The following is a 17,385-nucleotide window of genomic DNA, read 5'->3' as shown; positions in this document are numbered from 1 at the left end:
CTATGAAATGCTGGTGTGTTTCTTTCCCATAATACATTGTTATGAAGAAAAATTAAGAAGTGTTTTAAGTGTAATACAAATACAAGGTGTTCAAATACATGGTTGTGAAAATGCTACTCCATTTCCTCCCAACCTGCCATAATTGCTCAAAAATAGCTAAGCAAAGCTACTCACAGCAGACTTTTCTGCTTTATTGATCTGTTTCTGATCTGAACTGAGCCAGGCTGTTACATTCCTGTTGTTAATGGCACATTTTAATAGATTTTATATAACTAACTAAATCAAGAGCCCATTACTTCCCAATTTGGATTTGAAAATAATTGCCGGAACAGGGATCTTAGGTAATTTGGACACCTGAGCTTCCACATTACCTAGAAATAAAAGACAACTAAGTAATTATATGAATCAAACACACCCAATTTGCACAGCTAATCACTGTAAATTTTATTTTCCATTATTTATCAGTGTGGGAGTATCAGAGTGTCTAAACTGAACCTAAGTTGGATTGCTTTTTGTACAGCGTCACCTGTAGATGAATTTATGTGTCTGTGGATGTGAGGAAGGGTTTTTTGTTTTTTGTTTTTGTTTTGTTTTTGTTTTACTGAAGGAGAAAAGGGACATTTTATTGTTGTTTATGGTGATAGCACTAGTAAGACAAAGACCTGTAGTGGAAGAGTGTTGGCAAAAACCATGAAAGTTAGGGATGCCTGGGTGGCTCAGTTGGTTAAGCAGCTGACTCTTGTTTTCAGCTCAGGTCATAATCTCACAGTTCATGGGTTCAAGCCCTGCATCAGGCCCTACATGCAGAGCCTGCTTGGGATTCTACCTCCCTCTCTCTCTGCTCTTCCCTGGATCTCGCTCTTTCTCTCTCTCTCTCTTAAAATAAAAAATAAACACTAAATTTTTTTTTTAAACCATGAAAGTTATAGACACGTATTCTTCTCTTACTTGAACTGATTAACTAGCTTTATACTTCTGTAAAAGAAAGGTCGGGGGTAGAAGCTTATAGTTATGTTTATAAAAGATATTATGAGATTATGAGTTTATTCAGTGCTGCTTTGAGGTCCACTTAAGAATCAAAGGAGGGAAACAGAAGAAAGTATTTGTACCTACAAGACTCCAATATCAGAGACAGTGGTGGGACAACCGGACATGTCAGCAGTGGGCAAGAGCACATGTGATGCCACCATGCTGGAGACATCTGGCATTACTGAGGCTGACTTCATATTTGGGAGCAGACTGTGGCCCTACACAATAGTTTGGGCACTGGAGCAATTGAGGTTTAGATGTTAATGTTAATGGTATTGTTTATGTTCCCACGGGGTAGTGAGACCAGTTGTGTGTACCCAACCTATTTACATATGCAAACTGCATCTCTTCCAATGTACCTTCTCAGACTTGTCCAGCAACAATGCAATAATCCATTTCCAGGGTAAATTATACATATCCATGGTTATATATAATCTAGGATTTCAGCTGAAGTGAAATCCTGTTTCTGTCTCATTAAGACTCTACTTAGATTGGGGCGCCTGGGGGCTCAGTCGGTTAAGCAACCGACTTCGGCTCAGGTCATGATCTCGCGGTTTGTGAGTTCGAGCCCTGCGTCGGGCTCTGTGCTGACAGCTCAGAGCCTGGAGCCTGTTTCAGATTCTGTGTCTCCCTCTCTCTGACCCTTCCCTGTTCATGCTCTGTCTCTCCCTGTCTCAAAAATAAATGAAACGTTAAAAAATTTTTTTTTAAAAAAAAGACTCTGCTTAGATCACACAAGTAGCAAAATTTATGCAAATATAATGGCTGCTGTGAATGCTTAATATCCCAAACAAGGGACAATATGAGAAAACATGATTACTGTTAAAGAATGTTTGAATTGTATGAGACGCCTGCTATAGTAGAATTTGTAATTCCTTAAGACCACCCAGCAATAAAGCTCCTCCTGGCACAGAAGGTGAAAATGCCAACCGTTCACCATCCTGCGTTATCTGCAATGAGGGCCTGAGGATACGACCTAGGCTTCACTGATTAGACTCACTGGTACTGGATTTCCACTAGTGAGAAAATGGTACAAGTGGAAACCAGAGAATGTTCTCTGGTGGCTAAAAGAGTTGCTGCAAAGCTGAAGTCCCCTGCGCAACACCGGCGGGGGGCCAGCTGCTGGGGTTCTCATTCTTGGTGACGGCGGCTGTGTGTTTTTCATCTGACTGCTTTTTCTTAGCTGTGTAAGTCCGCACCAAGTGTTCCAACCCTCTTTGAACTATCCAATATACTTTTACTAACTCCCTTTTCTGTCACTTGCAATAAAGAACTCTATAAACGCAGGAGTCTGGAAGCTTCTTCCTAATAGTTTAAAAATGTGAAATAGTATTTATTATCTATTAAACTGGACATAGTCTTGGACCAGACAGCACCATAGCTGTCTTGGTCCCTTTATTAATATCTCTGCCAAATGTTACCTTATCAGAGAGTTCTTTTCTGACCAACCTATCTGAAAAGCAACCCCTATCCACCTATCCATTCCGCCCCTTTAAGCCCTGATGGATTTTGTTTGTTATCATTTATCTCTGACCTTAAATGATTGTCTTTATTTTCATATTCCCACACTGGTACATAAGATCCAAAAGGGCATGGTGTTGATAATAGATACAGTTTTCTATCAGTCCCTTCCTTGAAGCCTTTTTTAAAAAAAAAAAAAAAAAAAAAAAACTTGATAATTAGGGCTTGTAGGAAAGGCAATTACATTCTAATGTCCTGTATGACCATCTACTTGTATCAGCCACTGAAGTAGCTGTGGTCATTTGTAATTTCTTTAAAACCCAACATCAGATGTAATATGGGAAATTAAGCATTATGGAAGCAATTTGACATAAGCATAAAATCAGAAAATGTAACGATGATGCGCTGCTGAAATACTGAATGTATATAGACTCGATTCATGTTTTTAAAACAGGACAACATAAATGCTTGCCTTTCCCCTCAATTATTCTGGTGTCATTTTTAATATATGTACATAATTCAAAGAACCATTAGGCTGAATTACTAAAGCAAAAACACCACCACTGGCATCTTGTGTTTAAGGTTTTTTAGGTTATTTTACATATTAAAGGATATTAGTAGTGGCCCAATAACTGTAGTGAAAAGAAGTTTCTGTCCAACGTATCTCCTGAGCAAGGATAGCTTCCACACGTTGGTCATTAGATCCACTTCTTGCAGAACTGTACCATCCCCCATATTTTTCTGAAGGGAGCAGATATTTTACAGAGAACCTTTTCACTGTAAAACTTTAATGTAAACAAGGGAAACCCCAAAAAGCACAGGAACAGTGATATGGCCTCATCCCAAACCCTGAGCAAGGCTCCTCATGGGTCATCATTCCGAAGCCACCGTTAGTTAAGCAGTAGAAAGGGCACTTGGTAGGGGTAGGGAGATCTGTTTGAATTCTGGCTCTTTGACCAACTATCTGAATGATTATGGGCTTCAGTTTTCTCATCCCAACAGTAGGGAAGTTAAATTCCTTCTTATTTTGAAAGTTTATGAGTTTTTCAGTCTAAAGAGAAGATATTGCTTAAGAATAATAATACCAGGGCACCTGGGTGGCTCAGTCAGTTGAGCATCTGACTCTCGATTTGGGCTCAGGTCATGATCTCACAATTTGTCAGTTCAAGCCCCACTGTCAGAACAGAGCCTGCTTGGGATTCTCTCTCCCTCTCTCTCTACTCCTCCCCTGCTCGTGCTTTTTCTCTCTCTCAAAAATAAATAAACTTAAAAAAAAAGAGTAATAATACCAAAACTGATGCCTGGCCAGTGAATTAAAGTTAGTTGTACAGAATATCCCTCACTAGGTGTGGCAATTCAGTGGCCCTTGCACTTCCGTCATTGGGTGTAGTCATGGTGATCAAACACAGCTCCTCTAGGAGGAAGGCACTCTTAAAAGAGTGCCATTATGTCTGGCTGATCCTTGCCAGTGGCCTGTCTCCTCAATAAAAGATAACAGCATTGTGGAAAAAAATGGAGAGAGAAGACACCGTTGACCTGATGAAACTTTCTGGGCGCTCTAGAGCACATGTGATACTAAACAATCTCCATGGGTTTAGCTAGCTTCCTTTTGAAGCACCCCCATATCTATGATTGCTTGTAGCTTCGCACTTCTTTGTCACCCACCAATCAGAAGGGGGAGGGGACTAAGACTTGTCTTGCCCAGTGACCTGAATTTAAGATGGCAGGTGAAAAATCAAGCATTTGTATTTCTTATATAAGGTTAATAAGCACAGCAGCTTGCCTGTCCCCAGGCAAAGATTTAAATTGTGCATCAACAGGGTGATAAATAGATATGAGCACAGAACCTCAGAAACCTCTTATAAGCCTCAAATGTCCATGTCTTCAGGCAGGTTATACCATCAAATATCCAAGTGGTGGCTGAGGTTGGGATTACAAATCATTTTTTAAAGCAAGAAAATAGTCCCCAGAGCTATCAACTAGGTAACCAAATAAACTAAAGCCTATTAGCCTATTTTTTTCTTTTAACCTACAGGTCTTACATTATATGGGCATCATTGAAACAAACACTTCACCATAGGTGGTGGTTCATTACAAAGCTATCGTAAAGACACATGGGTGGGGAGACATGAACATTGCTTTTTGTCTTTTCCTTCCTATGGAGCAATGCTGTTTAAATGTAGCTGCACAATGGAATCGCTTGGAGAACGATTAAAAAACAAAAAAACAACAACAAAAAAACCCTAGTGCCTGGGTTCTATTCCTAGAGATGCTGATTTAATTGGCCCAGGTGCCTCCTGGGCATCTGCATTTCCAGAGCTTTTCAGGTGAGCTTAAAGTGAAGCCGGCACTGAGAACCTGTTTATCGAGATTGCCAGCCATCAAAGGGGCCAGTTGGTCCTTTTTGGGATTGTTAGCTCAGATGTGGGACACCTGTTTACTCAGACATTGGGCTGAGGCAGCAATCCATTCTGTTCAGTGCATAAAATCACATTCAGCTGTTAATGGCTTTTTCTCTGCACTGACCTAAGCTGGATTTAAACCAGCAATGACCTTCGCTTTCCATTGCCTGTAATTAAGGATGTCTGCCACCACCATCATCCAGTTTGGGGCTTGATTAATTCTTATAATTACCAAATGCATTTTTGCAGCTGTAGAAAAAGAAGGTCCAGGCTACTGAAATGAGATAAAGCCATAATAGCAAAAAATAAATAACAATAATTTTTAGCATTTATTTTATGTTTAATCATTATTTTTATACTCTTGACATTCTTGACATTCGTTAATTACTTATTCCATACAATGTCCCGGAGAAGTAATACAGAATTATTATTTGCATTTTATGTCAGTCAGTGGGGCAGAAAAGTATTTTGTCAAGTCTTAGGAGTTGTAATTTTTAAATCCTTTGTTGCATGATTAAGCTTGCGGCTTCCCCCTTAAAGAAGAGAGAAATATCAGGGCTGTGGTGACTCAGAGACAGTGAAACTCACACTGATCTCAATAAATAACCTCTATCAAAGTGGACAAATTAATGATGCATTTTACGACTAGCACATCATTATGGTCTAATACTTTCCCTTGCAGGGTCCACTGGCAATCTCCAAGGGATTTTAAAAATCTCAATGTCCAGGGTGAAAAACTAGAACCTTTTCATCTAAACAATAATTCAAATGTTATACTCAAAAAGTAGATAATATTATTTTTGAAGTTCCAGACCTTATAGAGGAGGACAGGAAATGTTCCTGGCTCTCGACTCCCAATTTCAACATTCCCCAATACTCACTTTTTTTGTTTTGTTTTGTTTTGTGTTGTGTTGTTTTTTTAGAGAGAGACTGTGAGCAGGGGAGGGGGCAGGGAGAAAGAATCTCAAGCAGGCTCCTCGCTCAGTGCAGAGCCCAATGTGGGGCTTGATCCTGAAATCAAGAGTTGGACGCTCAACCAAATGAGCCACCCTGGCGCCTCCCAGTACTCACTTCCAACTTCAAGGGACTGAACATGTAACATTTTTATCAGGTTCTATTTAGTGGCTCACCATGCCTAATCCCTGTACCACATACCTCTATATACTGTAACACATTTACTTACAAACTGTCTCCTAGATTGTGACTACTATCCCCTCCTCAGTTTATGGATAAGAAAAATAAAGCTCAAGGAAATATAGGAACTAGTATAAAATTTAACAGGAATGGAATTAAAGCCCAGTTCTGCCCAACTCCAGAAACCTAAAAACAAAACAACACCTTTTAGAAACTGTTGAAGTTTATCTTTGGGTTTCCTTATCCCTTTTCTAAATATTCCCTTAGTGATTTCCCTCCCATGCAGTGACCCACCCTATGTCTGAAACTCAGTCTCCTCTCCTCCCAAAAAAGCTCATTTGACTCCTCTTTTGTCAGACTCTCACAGGCTGGCTAAATCCAACCTGTTACAGCCTAGAAAGGAACCATGTTGTGGTCCCTCCATCATCCTGGGATTCGAGTCGATCATAATGCCATTTCCTTTTCACATTTATTCTATTTCTGCCATTCCTACTTTCACTCCAGACTCTAGAACAACAGGCTCCCATCACTCTTACCATCTCATGCTAACCAATTATTGATGTTGGATCAATAATCCCAAATGCTACCTTCACGGTGCAATTTTATGACTTAAAAACCTTCCATGGATCGTGATATCCTGTCACAAGATGCTAAGCCTTTGTACCTGGCTTTCAGTGTATCTTGCATCGTTTCCCCACATTATTCACATGCTCTCTATCTCCTATTCAACTTAATTGATTTATTAAGATCTCATAAATTGTCATTAGATCTATTAGTCATTGTTAGATCTGATAATTAATGACCTACTAATGATTAGGTCTAATAATTCATTTTACATATCATAACTAAGTACTTGTGGGTGGCACACAGGACTGTCCAGTGAATGGCTGTGGGTGATTCTGTCTGAGTTACCTGGCGATGAGCAAGCAGGGACCCACGGCTCCTGCCCACCCCCCAGCCCCAACCGTGAAGGAGGTGCTCATAATCTCTACCTCCCCCAAGGTTTCCAGGAGTTGAGCAGCAGACATTCCCAGGATCTCTCAAATAAATCTTTCTCAAGCTCAGATGATGAGGCACCCAAACTCAGACTGGTCTCCTTGCAGGATATTCTCACAATGGCCCTAAAAAAAGAGAGCAGTCTTGGGGCACCTCAGTTGGTTAAGTGTCTGACTTTGGCTCAGGCCACGATCTTGCAATTCGTGAGTTCAAGACCCGCCCTGGGCTCTGTGCTGGGCTCTGTGCTGACAACGTGGAGCCTGGAGCCTGCTTCGGATTCTGTGTCTCCCTCTCTCTCTCTCTGCCCCTCCCCTGTTTGCACTCTGTCTCTCTCTCTCTCTCTCTCTCAAAAATAAATAAACATTAAAAAAAAATTTTAAAAAGAACAGTCTTGATGGATACAGATGTCTCTGACTCAACTTGACTCTGAGCAAGATGCTGTGTGAACAGTACAGTGTTAGCATCAGAAGATTTTTTTAATGGAGAAATGGGCCTGGTCTCTTTCAACAATTCAGAACATCAGATGGCTAATAGTTGAAGACCTCAGAAACTGCCCCATCCAAGAACTATCTAAAATAAATTTAAATTAGAACAGAAAAGTGAATTCTATTGATTTATAAAGTTGTATATTTTCTGCATTTACTGCTAGAGCTTCACACAAATGGCAGCTTCTAGATTATAGCAAATTTACTTTTCACCAAGTTCAAGGGTACAGTCTCCAAGACAGAAAGTCACAAGGAAAGTACGCTATGAGTAGTGAACACAAAGCAAAGCAATAAGGAAATGGTGACCCGGGTTACCTTAAACCTAAAATTTGTAGAACCTACAAAAGCTAGAGTAACAAGAAATAAGGTGGCGGGGGGGGGGGGGGGAGTGGGGCAGAGAGAAAGAGAGAGAGGGAGAGGAAGAAAGAGAAAGGGAAGGAGATTTATTTCAGATCTTATGGCAGTGAATGAGGCAGCAAAGCTGATATTGAGCTATAAAATGGCCTATATACTGATGTCATATAAAGACTGTACAATGGATTATAATGCAAAGTTGATACAGAAAGAAGAGGAACAGCAATAATAGGAAACACCTATTCAATGAGAGCACTTTGTGCACCAAACTGGGTATAAACACTTTACACGGATTATTTCATTTAAAACAAATCTATATGACAGACGCTGCTCTTTTCAATTTGTTGTTATAAGAACACAGCTAGACTAAGAGCTTCAGCATTTTGTGTAAGATTTTTAATCAAGAAAAAAGATTAGAGGGAGGATGGGCAGAAAATAATTTAGCACAAATAGCAAATGGCAGAGGAGAATTCGAACCCAGCTCTTCCGACCCCAGCACACATGCTTCCAACAATACACAAACACATGCTAATGTCATGGGCCCACACGGTTACTACAACCAACCAGACACATTTTTCCCTTATGCTCCAGGCACCCGCTGGGAGTTGCCCAGGATCCTCTAGTTTGCAAGTTGTGTGGGTAAGAATAGATAAATGGATTCCACACGAGAGGCAGTGTTGCCACAGTCCTTCCCCATTGGTTAATTAGGAGGAGGCACGCAAGACAGAAGGACAGTTAGGGTATTGGAAAGATATCAGATTCAACTGCTGCAAGTCACAGAACACCCTGCTGTGAGGATGGGCTAAGACAGGCTGTGTGGAGAGGACAGAGCTAAGATGCTCCCAGGATTCTTACCAACGCAGCATCACAAGCAGCTTTTAAATCAAGATGCTTCCTTCCTCAGGCATGTATAAGGAAAGCTAGAAAACAAAAAATAAAAGCCGTAAGACGCCTGAAAATTACGTTTTGTTTAACGTCTTCAGTCAGGCGGGAAGACGGTTGGTTAGCAAGTATTTATGGAGAGTTGGTTCTTGGTGAGGATCTCTGAAAGCTGTGAAGAATGAAACAATATAATAAATACACTGTCCTCAAAGAGATTATAGCTAGAGACACGTAATTTGATACAAGGTACCAAACTGCGCAGTACAACGCAGCAAGTTTCATGAATGCATCTGACCCATTTGATTCCCTAGTGCCTAATACCACCGTCAGCGCATACACCCCGCTGCCTGCCTCGCCTCATTTAGTCATGTTTGTTGCATACAGTGAGCTGAGAAGGCAACTTTGCTTCCCAGGAATAAACAACTGTGGTACCAGAACCTAGGGTATAATTTTCCTTCCTTTCATTGTTTTCTTTAAAGTGCCTTTAAAATCATTTAGGGCACTAATGTACCCTCTTAATTCATCTTTATCAGCTCCATACTTTACAATTTCTGTGACAGCTCACTTCCTTTTTCTACTCTTTAAATTATAAATGCAACGTTTGATTAAGAAAAAGGATATTCCGGGACATTTGGATGGCTCAGTCGGTTAAGCGGCCGGCTTCGGCTCAGGTCACAATCTCATGGTTCGTGAGTTCGAGTTCTGTGTTGGGCTCTGAGTGGACAGCTCCGAACCTGCTTTGGATTCTGTGTGTGTGTGTGTGTGTGTGTGTGTGTGTGTGTGTGTGTGTGTCTGCCCCTCCCCTGCTCACTCACTCTCAAAACTAAATAAGTAAACTTTTTTTTTTAATTTTTTTTTCAACGTTTATTTATTTTTGGGACAGAGAGACAGAGCATGAACGGGGAGGGGCAGAGAGAGAGGGAGACACAGAATCGGAAACAGGCTCCAGGCTCTGAGCCATCAGCCCAGAGCCTGATATGGGGCTCGAACTCACAGACCGCGAGATCGTGACCTGGCTGAAGTCGGACGCTTAACCGACTGGGCCACCCAGGAGCCCCAGTAAACATTTTTTTAAAAAGGATATTCATACACTGGAAACACTCCTACAGCCTCTCTTATAAACAAAAATATGAAATACCAAAATTTAAGATACCCTGAAGGGCAAGAGCTAGTTTTGGCTGTTCAGCTTTCATTAGGGCCACTGTGATTTATCTTAGGCTTATGGGTATTTATTTGAATGAGGATATGATTTCATGACTCTCTCTAGAATATAGTAAAGTTAGCCAAGAACTGAAACTACCATGTAAATATTCACAAGGCTACAAGGTCAAACCCCTAAAGAAACAAGATTACCAGGCCTTTATAGGACCCCCAGTGCACTGCTGAAAACAAACAAACCAAAAGTCATAAACAATTTAATCATAAGGGAAACATTTATTAAGTTATTGATAAAGGCTCCCATTCAGTATGTGGCTATTCTATGCCAGACACTGTGTTCATTGCCTTGCACTGTGTTTAGCATTATTACAAGCTCTTAATAAGTATTGGTTAATTTAACATCTTATTTTTAATGTTCACAAAAAAGCTTAATGTAAATTTTATTAGATCCATTCTCCATGTGAGAAAATCAGGTCAAATAGCTAATAAATAGTGTCTAAGCACTTTTCTCTACACTGAACTGCCCCTCACCTGGCAAAAGGAATCTGATGATTCTGCATTGAATATAATTTATAAAACATTGACTTTGTATTTTGCAATTTGAATGTCCTTAAACTGAGCATCGACTCTTCTAAATTGCAAGCATATAGAAAATACAAATACATCATTCTGCGTGCATAACCAGCGGTTAAAAATGCAACTACTTGACCTTCCATTGTTGTGGATTTGCATACACACAATTTTGAGGTCCTTTGAATGAGACAGAGCAAGACATCAAAAATATTATTTCCAGTTGATAACTAATATCATAGCAAACGCAACAGTAAATAATGTATCCTTGGACTTCTATTTGAATTATTCTTTAACTACAGAAGATACATACATAGAGATACAGAGAAAGAGAAAGAAGAAACACTTGCTAAAAGGAGACTCTAAGAGAAAGGGAAAAAGTGGATTTGAACACTTGGCATTTGACCTCTGTAGTCTTTTCTTTAAAAAAAAAGTTTTTTTAATGTTTATTTGTTTTTGACAGAGAGAGACAGAGCATGAGCAGGGGAAGGGCAGAGAGAGAGAGGGAGACACAGAATCTGAAGCAGGCTCCAGGCTCTGAGCTGTCAGCCCAGAGCCCGATGTGGGGCTCAAACCCACGGACCACGAGATCATGACCTGAGCCAAAGTTGGAAACTTAACTAAGCCACCCAGGCGACCCCCCCCCCTTTTTTTTAATGTTTATTTATTTTTGAGAGGGCCTCTGTAGTCTTTTCTATCTCTAATATTTTATAATATAAATTGCCAATAAAACAATTACACTCAGTGTTTTAAACAAACTTGACATACTTTCTCCTTTCTTTTTGCTGCTGCTGTTATATATATAGTACCAAAAAATCAAATCCTCATCAATTCTTTTTTTTTTTTTTCAACGTTTATTTATTTTTGGGACAGAGAGAGACAGAGCATGAATGGGGGAGGGGCAGAGAGAGAGGGAGACACAGAATCGGAAACAGGCTCCAGGCTCTGAGCCATCAGCCCAGAGCCCGACGCGGGGCTCGAACTCACGGACTGCGAGATCGTGACCTGGCTGAAGTCGGACGCTTAACCGACTGCACCACCCAGGCGCCCCAAATCCTCATCAATTCTAAGAATCATTCTAATAGGTAGAAAATTATTATCACTATTTTCATATTGAAGACAGAGAAATTACAATAAGGAAAATTTGTGATTGACCAAGCTCCTAAATCAAATGAGGAAAACATAAACATAAGGAAACAGAAAGAGGGGTGCCTTGGGTGGCTCAGTCAGTTAGGTGTCCGGCTCTTGATTTCGGCTTAGGTCAGATTCTCATGGTTTGTGGGATCGAGCCCCAAGTTGGGCTCTGCACTGACGATATGGAGCCTGCTTTGGATTCTCTCCCTCCTTCTCTCTCTCTGCCCCACCCCTGCTCGCAGATGCGTGCGTGCACTCTCACTCTCTCAAAACAAATAAATAAACATTAAATAAAAAAATTTAAAACAAAACAACTTGCTTTAATACCCAGGGTGTAATTCTAAAAACTAAAAAAAGAAATGTTACTAATTTTTTTTATTTTTAATGCACTATCATAACTGTGAACAATTACATACAGTGATACATAAGAATAGATAGTTCAAATATAAAGCAAATCATGTACATTTTATTTCTATAGGAGTTTTAGTTTTCAATATCCGCATTAAATCTAAACAGAAACAAATCAAATCACAAATCATAATATCACATTAGAATATCTTTTTTGAATTTTATTTACTAATAATTGAGGTAGAAAGAATACGTGTCAATGGAATCTATTTATATTCTCTCTACATTATTTGTGGAGTTTGGATTGACCTTAATAAATTAAATATTATGAATACATTAGCCCTCAGAAATGAGAATGAAGAAGATATAGAAATTCTCTTAGAAATCTATGACCTTACTTGGCTTGCAAGATTCAGTAACTGTCATGGCCACGTTTATCTGAATGATGGATATTTTAAAACGTTCCAGGGAACACACAGCCGAGTTCTTCATGGAAAGCAACAATGGCTTTACATAGCATCTGCCCTGTGCAGAGTTTCTGAAATTTAGCAGACAGCCAGGTATAAAGGGAGCAAGACAGGGTGTTCAGGGATGTCAATCAGGGGTCTGAAGTTCTCTCCACACCTTAGTGAACAGGCAGGCTACTTCACTGACCTACACCTTGATTTCCTTATTGGCAAAATGAGACTAACACCACCAAACTTGAAGAATTATGGTGGGAAAAAGTCACCTTAACACACCGGCTGATCGCATTCATTGCACAGCTAAGCCTTCGGGATGGGAATCTGTACAGTACAGTACACATGACACAGGCTTAATGTAGGTCCTTTGTGATGTCATTGCTCGGTTTCTCCATCTGACACGTCGCCTCTGTAAATCTGAGGGGAGAACCTTTTTGAGATAATTGATTGATAGGAGGAGATTTCTACTGCACAGCATGATATTTACCTTTATTATTATTTATACTTTTCAAAGAAAATTACAGTTTGTTCCTGAGGAGTCTGGTTAGAGTTCCACGGGATTTGCAGTTTTGAAGTGAAACTGGGGGACAGGAAGGAGGAACTGTCCCTGTGAAGTCACTTTCAGTACATACCCACAGCTATATAAGCCCCGGCTGCCAGTAGGATGTGGCAGCCATCTGCCAATGTTACCCAACACTTTATAAAACAGTCCCTTGAAAGGTTTAATTCCCTGTGGTAAATAAAACAAATTTTATTCCAAAATTTGAGAAGCATAAGCATGTCTAATTCTGATCCACAAACACATCGATCAACTAGCATCTCTAATTGAAGTGTGCAGCATTTTACTGTTTTACTTCTGTTTACTATTTATCTCTTCGTTTACATATTTATGGCATTCTTTTCTTCTTCCCTAAGAGTGAAAACTGGCAGCTCCTAGAAGCTGGGAAATCAGAGGCACTAAATGATATAAAAACAAAAAAGGAACAATTACCCACAGTAAACAAAAAAGAGTTCTCTCTGAGAGCTACATGAAGCAGCATATTTTTGATAGCTTTTATGCTCTGTCAACTTCCAGGCAAGCCATTAAAGGAAGAAGGAGGAGAAAGAAGGCAAAAGAGGCCTCAAAGCACTTGGCGGTTTTCCATAATGAGCTTCCTGTCTAAGTCTCCAATAAAGGCCAGCTCCAGTAATGGGCCCCCGGTGAACTCAACATTCCTAACCCACATGTGTTGCTCCACACAGCTGCATAAGGTAGAGAGAGACGAGGAGGCACCCCAGCTTTTACACGGCTCCTTAAAGGCAAGGTCCGAGACATATTATTCATCGCTGTATCCCCAGCGCCCAGCTGGGATTAGGTGTTTGCAGAATCAATTTGAATATGATTATGTGTTTCTGAGGGTGTTAAATAAAAAGATCCTTTAAATGCCTTATTCAGAAAACGTATTTTTCCCTGACCAAACTATATCAGTTCCAGTGACTGTGTGAATCCATGCTGATCCATGTATTCTCCTTCACCAGATACATATGCATTTGCTATAATCTATTCTTGTTTCTCACCTCCTTATCCCCATATGTAAGTAACTGATCATCCACTCTCAGATTTCCTTGCTGATTCCGATGCCCTGACTACTTTCTAACTTTATTCTAAAACATTCCAGGGATGCCTGGGTGGCTCAGGTGGTTCAGTGCTCAACTCTTGGTTTCAGCTCAGGTCACGGTCTCACGGTTTCATGAGTTCGAGGCCCACACTGACAGTGCAGAGCTTGCTTGGTATTCTGTCTCCCTCTCTCTCTGCCCCTCCCCCGCTGGTGTGCGCGCTCTCTCTCTCTCTCTCTCTCTCAAAATAAACAAACTTTAAAAAATAAAACATTCCAGCAGCCAGCTTTAAGAGTATCCTTGATCCCCTCTTCCTAAATGGTATGGGAAAATGACTCTAAGAATATTCTGCCAGTTGAAGGGAGTTGAGGCTAGCTCCCTCTTGCTAGCCCCTGCCACCTCCAGCTGGCTTTTTAAAGGACTGAACCACCAGTAGGAACTCTAACATTCTTGCCAGCAGCCTTCTTTCAGACTTACCTGCTGGACTTCCACACATCCATTACCAAAGCTCTGGAAAAACTTTGTGTCCTCCACACTCTGCCTGGGAATCCACTTGGGGTTTAGTTTCTCTATTTGAAGCAGTTGGCTTTGGGACAGCGGCAGTGGTAATTAAGGGAAAACGGTCCCAACAGGGGACGGTCTGAGCAGCAGACTGCAAGTCCAGCTGTTGAAGACTTGGTGGAATATTCTTTGTTAAAAGTGCTGAAGATGGCAGCAATCAGCGCCTGTGAACCCCCCCACTACTCTTCCATGAGACAGGACGTGTTTCAGAAGCCTGAGGTTTCAGACATTATGCGAGGAGGATCTGAGTCAATGACTACTGAATACACTGTATGTGGCAACAAATTCTCTCAACAAGCCTTCTGTAGGCTGGTGGCCAGAGAGGCACCTGCTACCATTGCAAATGCGACTGTAATGAAGCAATTCTGCTCAAGGATGCCATGGCCAAGATTCAAATAAAGCTCCCCTGCAAAAGTGATTTTTTTTTTTACTTTATTTTTGGGGGAAGTTTTAGGTTCACAGCAGAAGTGAGGGGAAGGTACAGAGATTTCCCATATACCCTGTGTTCCCACACATGCATAGCCTCTCCCATTAACAACATACCCCACCAGAATGTAACATTTGTTTTAAATGACAAATCTACATTGACATATCACAATTACCCAAAGTCCATAGTTGAGCTCACAATTCACTCCATGTGTTGCACATTCTATGGTTTTGGACAAATGTATAATGGCATATATCTATTATTATAGTATCATATGGAGTATTTTTACTACCCTAAAAAAAAAAAAATCCTCTGTGCTCTGCCTATTCATCCTTCTTCCCCATTCCCTAACCTCTGGCAACCACTAGTGTTTTTACTGTCTCCATACTTTTTGCCTTTTCCAGAATGTTATATAGTTGGGAGTCATACAGTATGTAGCCTTTTCAGATTGGCTTCTTTCATTTAGTAATATACACTTAAGGTGCTTTCATATCCTTCCATGGCTTGATAGCTGTTTTTCTTTTAGCACTGAATAATATTCCACTGTTTGGATGTACCACAGTTTATTTATCCATTCACCTACTAAAAGACAACCTGGTTGCTTGCAAGTTTGGACAATCATGAATAAAGCCACTATTAACATCCATGTGCAAGTTTTTGTGTGAACGTTAGTTTATAACTTCTTTGTATAAATAACCAAGGAACACAATTGTTGCATCTTGTGGCAAGATTATATTTAGGTTACATAATATTTTATTAGAGCTGATGTTATATATGCTAAGCCATACCAAGTTAATCATAAATATAGATATATTTATCATATATATTTATAGGGGCGCCTGGGTGGCTCAGTCGCTAAGCATATATATTTATAAATGTAAAAAAAAGAATGTTTAGTTTTATAAAAACAAAAACCACCAAACTGCCTTCCAAAGTGGCTGTACTACTGTTCACTCCTGACAGCCACAAATGTGCACCTCTGTTGCTCCACATCGCAGTGTTCTGGCTTTGGGCCATTCTAACTGCTATGTAGTAGTATCTCATTTTCATTTGCATTTCCCTGATGACATTTGATATAGAGCATCTTTTAGTATGCTTATCTGCCATCCATATACCTTTTCTGGTTAGGTGTCTGTTATAAAAGTGACATTTTAATTAAAATAATTCTCTTCAAGAAACAATGAAGAAGAAAAATTCTTCCCTTGCACCTATCCTTACAGTCACCTCAGGCAATGGGTGGCTCAGTTAAGCTTTCGACTTCAGCTCAGGTCATGATCTCACAGCTTGTGTGTTCAAGCGCCACATCACACTCTATGCCCACAGCTCAGAGCCTGGAGACTGCTTCTGATTCTGTGTCTCCCTCTCTCTCTGCCCCTCCCCTGCTCATTCTCTCTCTCTCCCTCTCTCTCTCTCTCTCAAAAATAAACAAACATAAAAATTAAAAATAAAAAAAGTCATCTCAGGCAAGACAACTTTGTAAAGGAAAAAACAAAATTAGAAAGTGAACACATTCTGATTTCAAGACTGAGTACAAGCAACAGTAACCAAGAGGTAATACTGGCGTAAAGATAAACACAAGGACAAAGGCAACTTAGTAGAGAAAAAGTATCTATTCAACAAGTAGTGGTGGACTAATAGATATCCATAGGCAAAAATAAGAACTTTGGTCCATACACTGTATCATACACAGGCAAAATAGAGTACATACTTTACGATTCAATTTGTATAAAATCTAGGAAATGCAAATAAACTATAATGACTGAAAGCAGATCAGTCATTGCCTGGAATGGGGGGATGGGGAAGAGTGGGAGCAAAGGATTACCAAGGGGCATGAGGAAACCTTGGAAAGATTAAACAAAGCAAGGCTGGGCATGGAGAGCCTCAGACTAGCTAACAGATGGGCCTCTGACTTAGCCAACCCAGTGGAGAGCTCTGAGCAAAACCTGTTCGTTAGAAGAGTCTCATCTCCTACTGTGTAGAAATGGCCAGACTGTGGTAGTCCTGCCATGCTCAGTCAGTGGCTGTGGACCTCTTGGAAAGGGGATGCCCTCCCCGAGAACAGAAGCCTAGGATGATCCCAAAGGCACTGAGGAGGAAAGCCGTCAACTCCCAGCACTCTGTACCAAACAACTTCCCTCTAAGCAACCTGACCAGCTCTCCTCCTTGGCTGCCACACCATCAAAGGAAAAAATACATTTTCTTAAAAACTCTAGAGTGTACAGTAAGTTTTCCAAAACTGGTCCTGAGACAGCTGGAAGATCCTCAATGATGGTAAAGCATTGCAAATCTTAGTGAGTTAGAAACGAGAAACTTATCTGTCAGACAAATTAGCCTAACTATTATTGATCAGGAGGTTCAGAGAAACATCCTTTTTTAGTATGTTCCTT

At 40.4% G+C, this 17,385-nt stretch overlaps 1 long non-coding RNA gene across 1 annotated transcript in view; it reads right to left on the bottom strand.

Annotated features, from left to right (window-relative positions):
• Window positions 1–12,256: 12,256 nt before the first annotated feature.
• LOC123610844 overlaps window positions 12,257–17,385 on the bottom strand; it is a 146,715-nt gene continuing 141,586 nt past the window's right edge. The window contains exon 3 of the long non-coding RNA XR_006718313.1: window positions 12,257–12,831. This is a non-coding gene — a long non-coding RNA (uncharacterized LOC123610844). The remainder of the gene's footprint in view (window positions 12,832–17,385) is intronic.

The sequence above is a fragment of the Leopardus geoffroyi genome, chromosome C2 (assembly GCF_018350155.1).
Source record: "Leopardus geoffroyi isolate Oge1 chromosome C2, O.geoffroyi_Oge1_pat1.0, whole genome shotgun sequence".
In the NCBI taxonomy this organism is placed as follows: Eukaryota; Metazoa; Chordata; class Mammalia; order Carnivora; family Felidae; genus Leopardus; species Leopardus geoffroyi.
The sequence above is the reverse complement of the archived record's forward strand: the minus strand, read 5'-3'. Positions and strand labels throughout refer to the sequence as shown.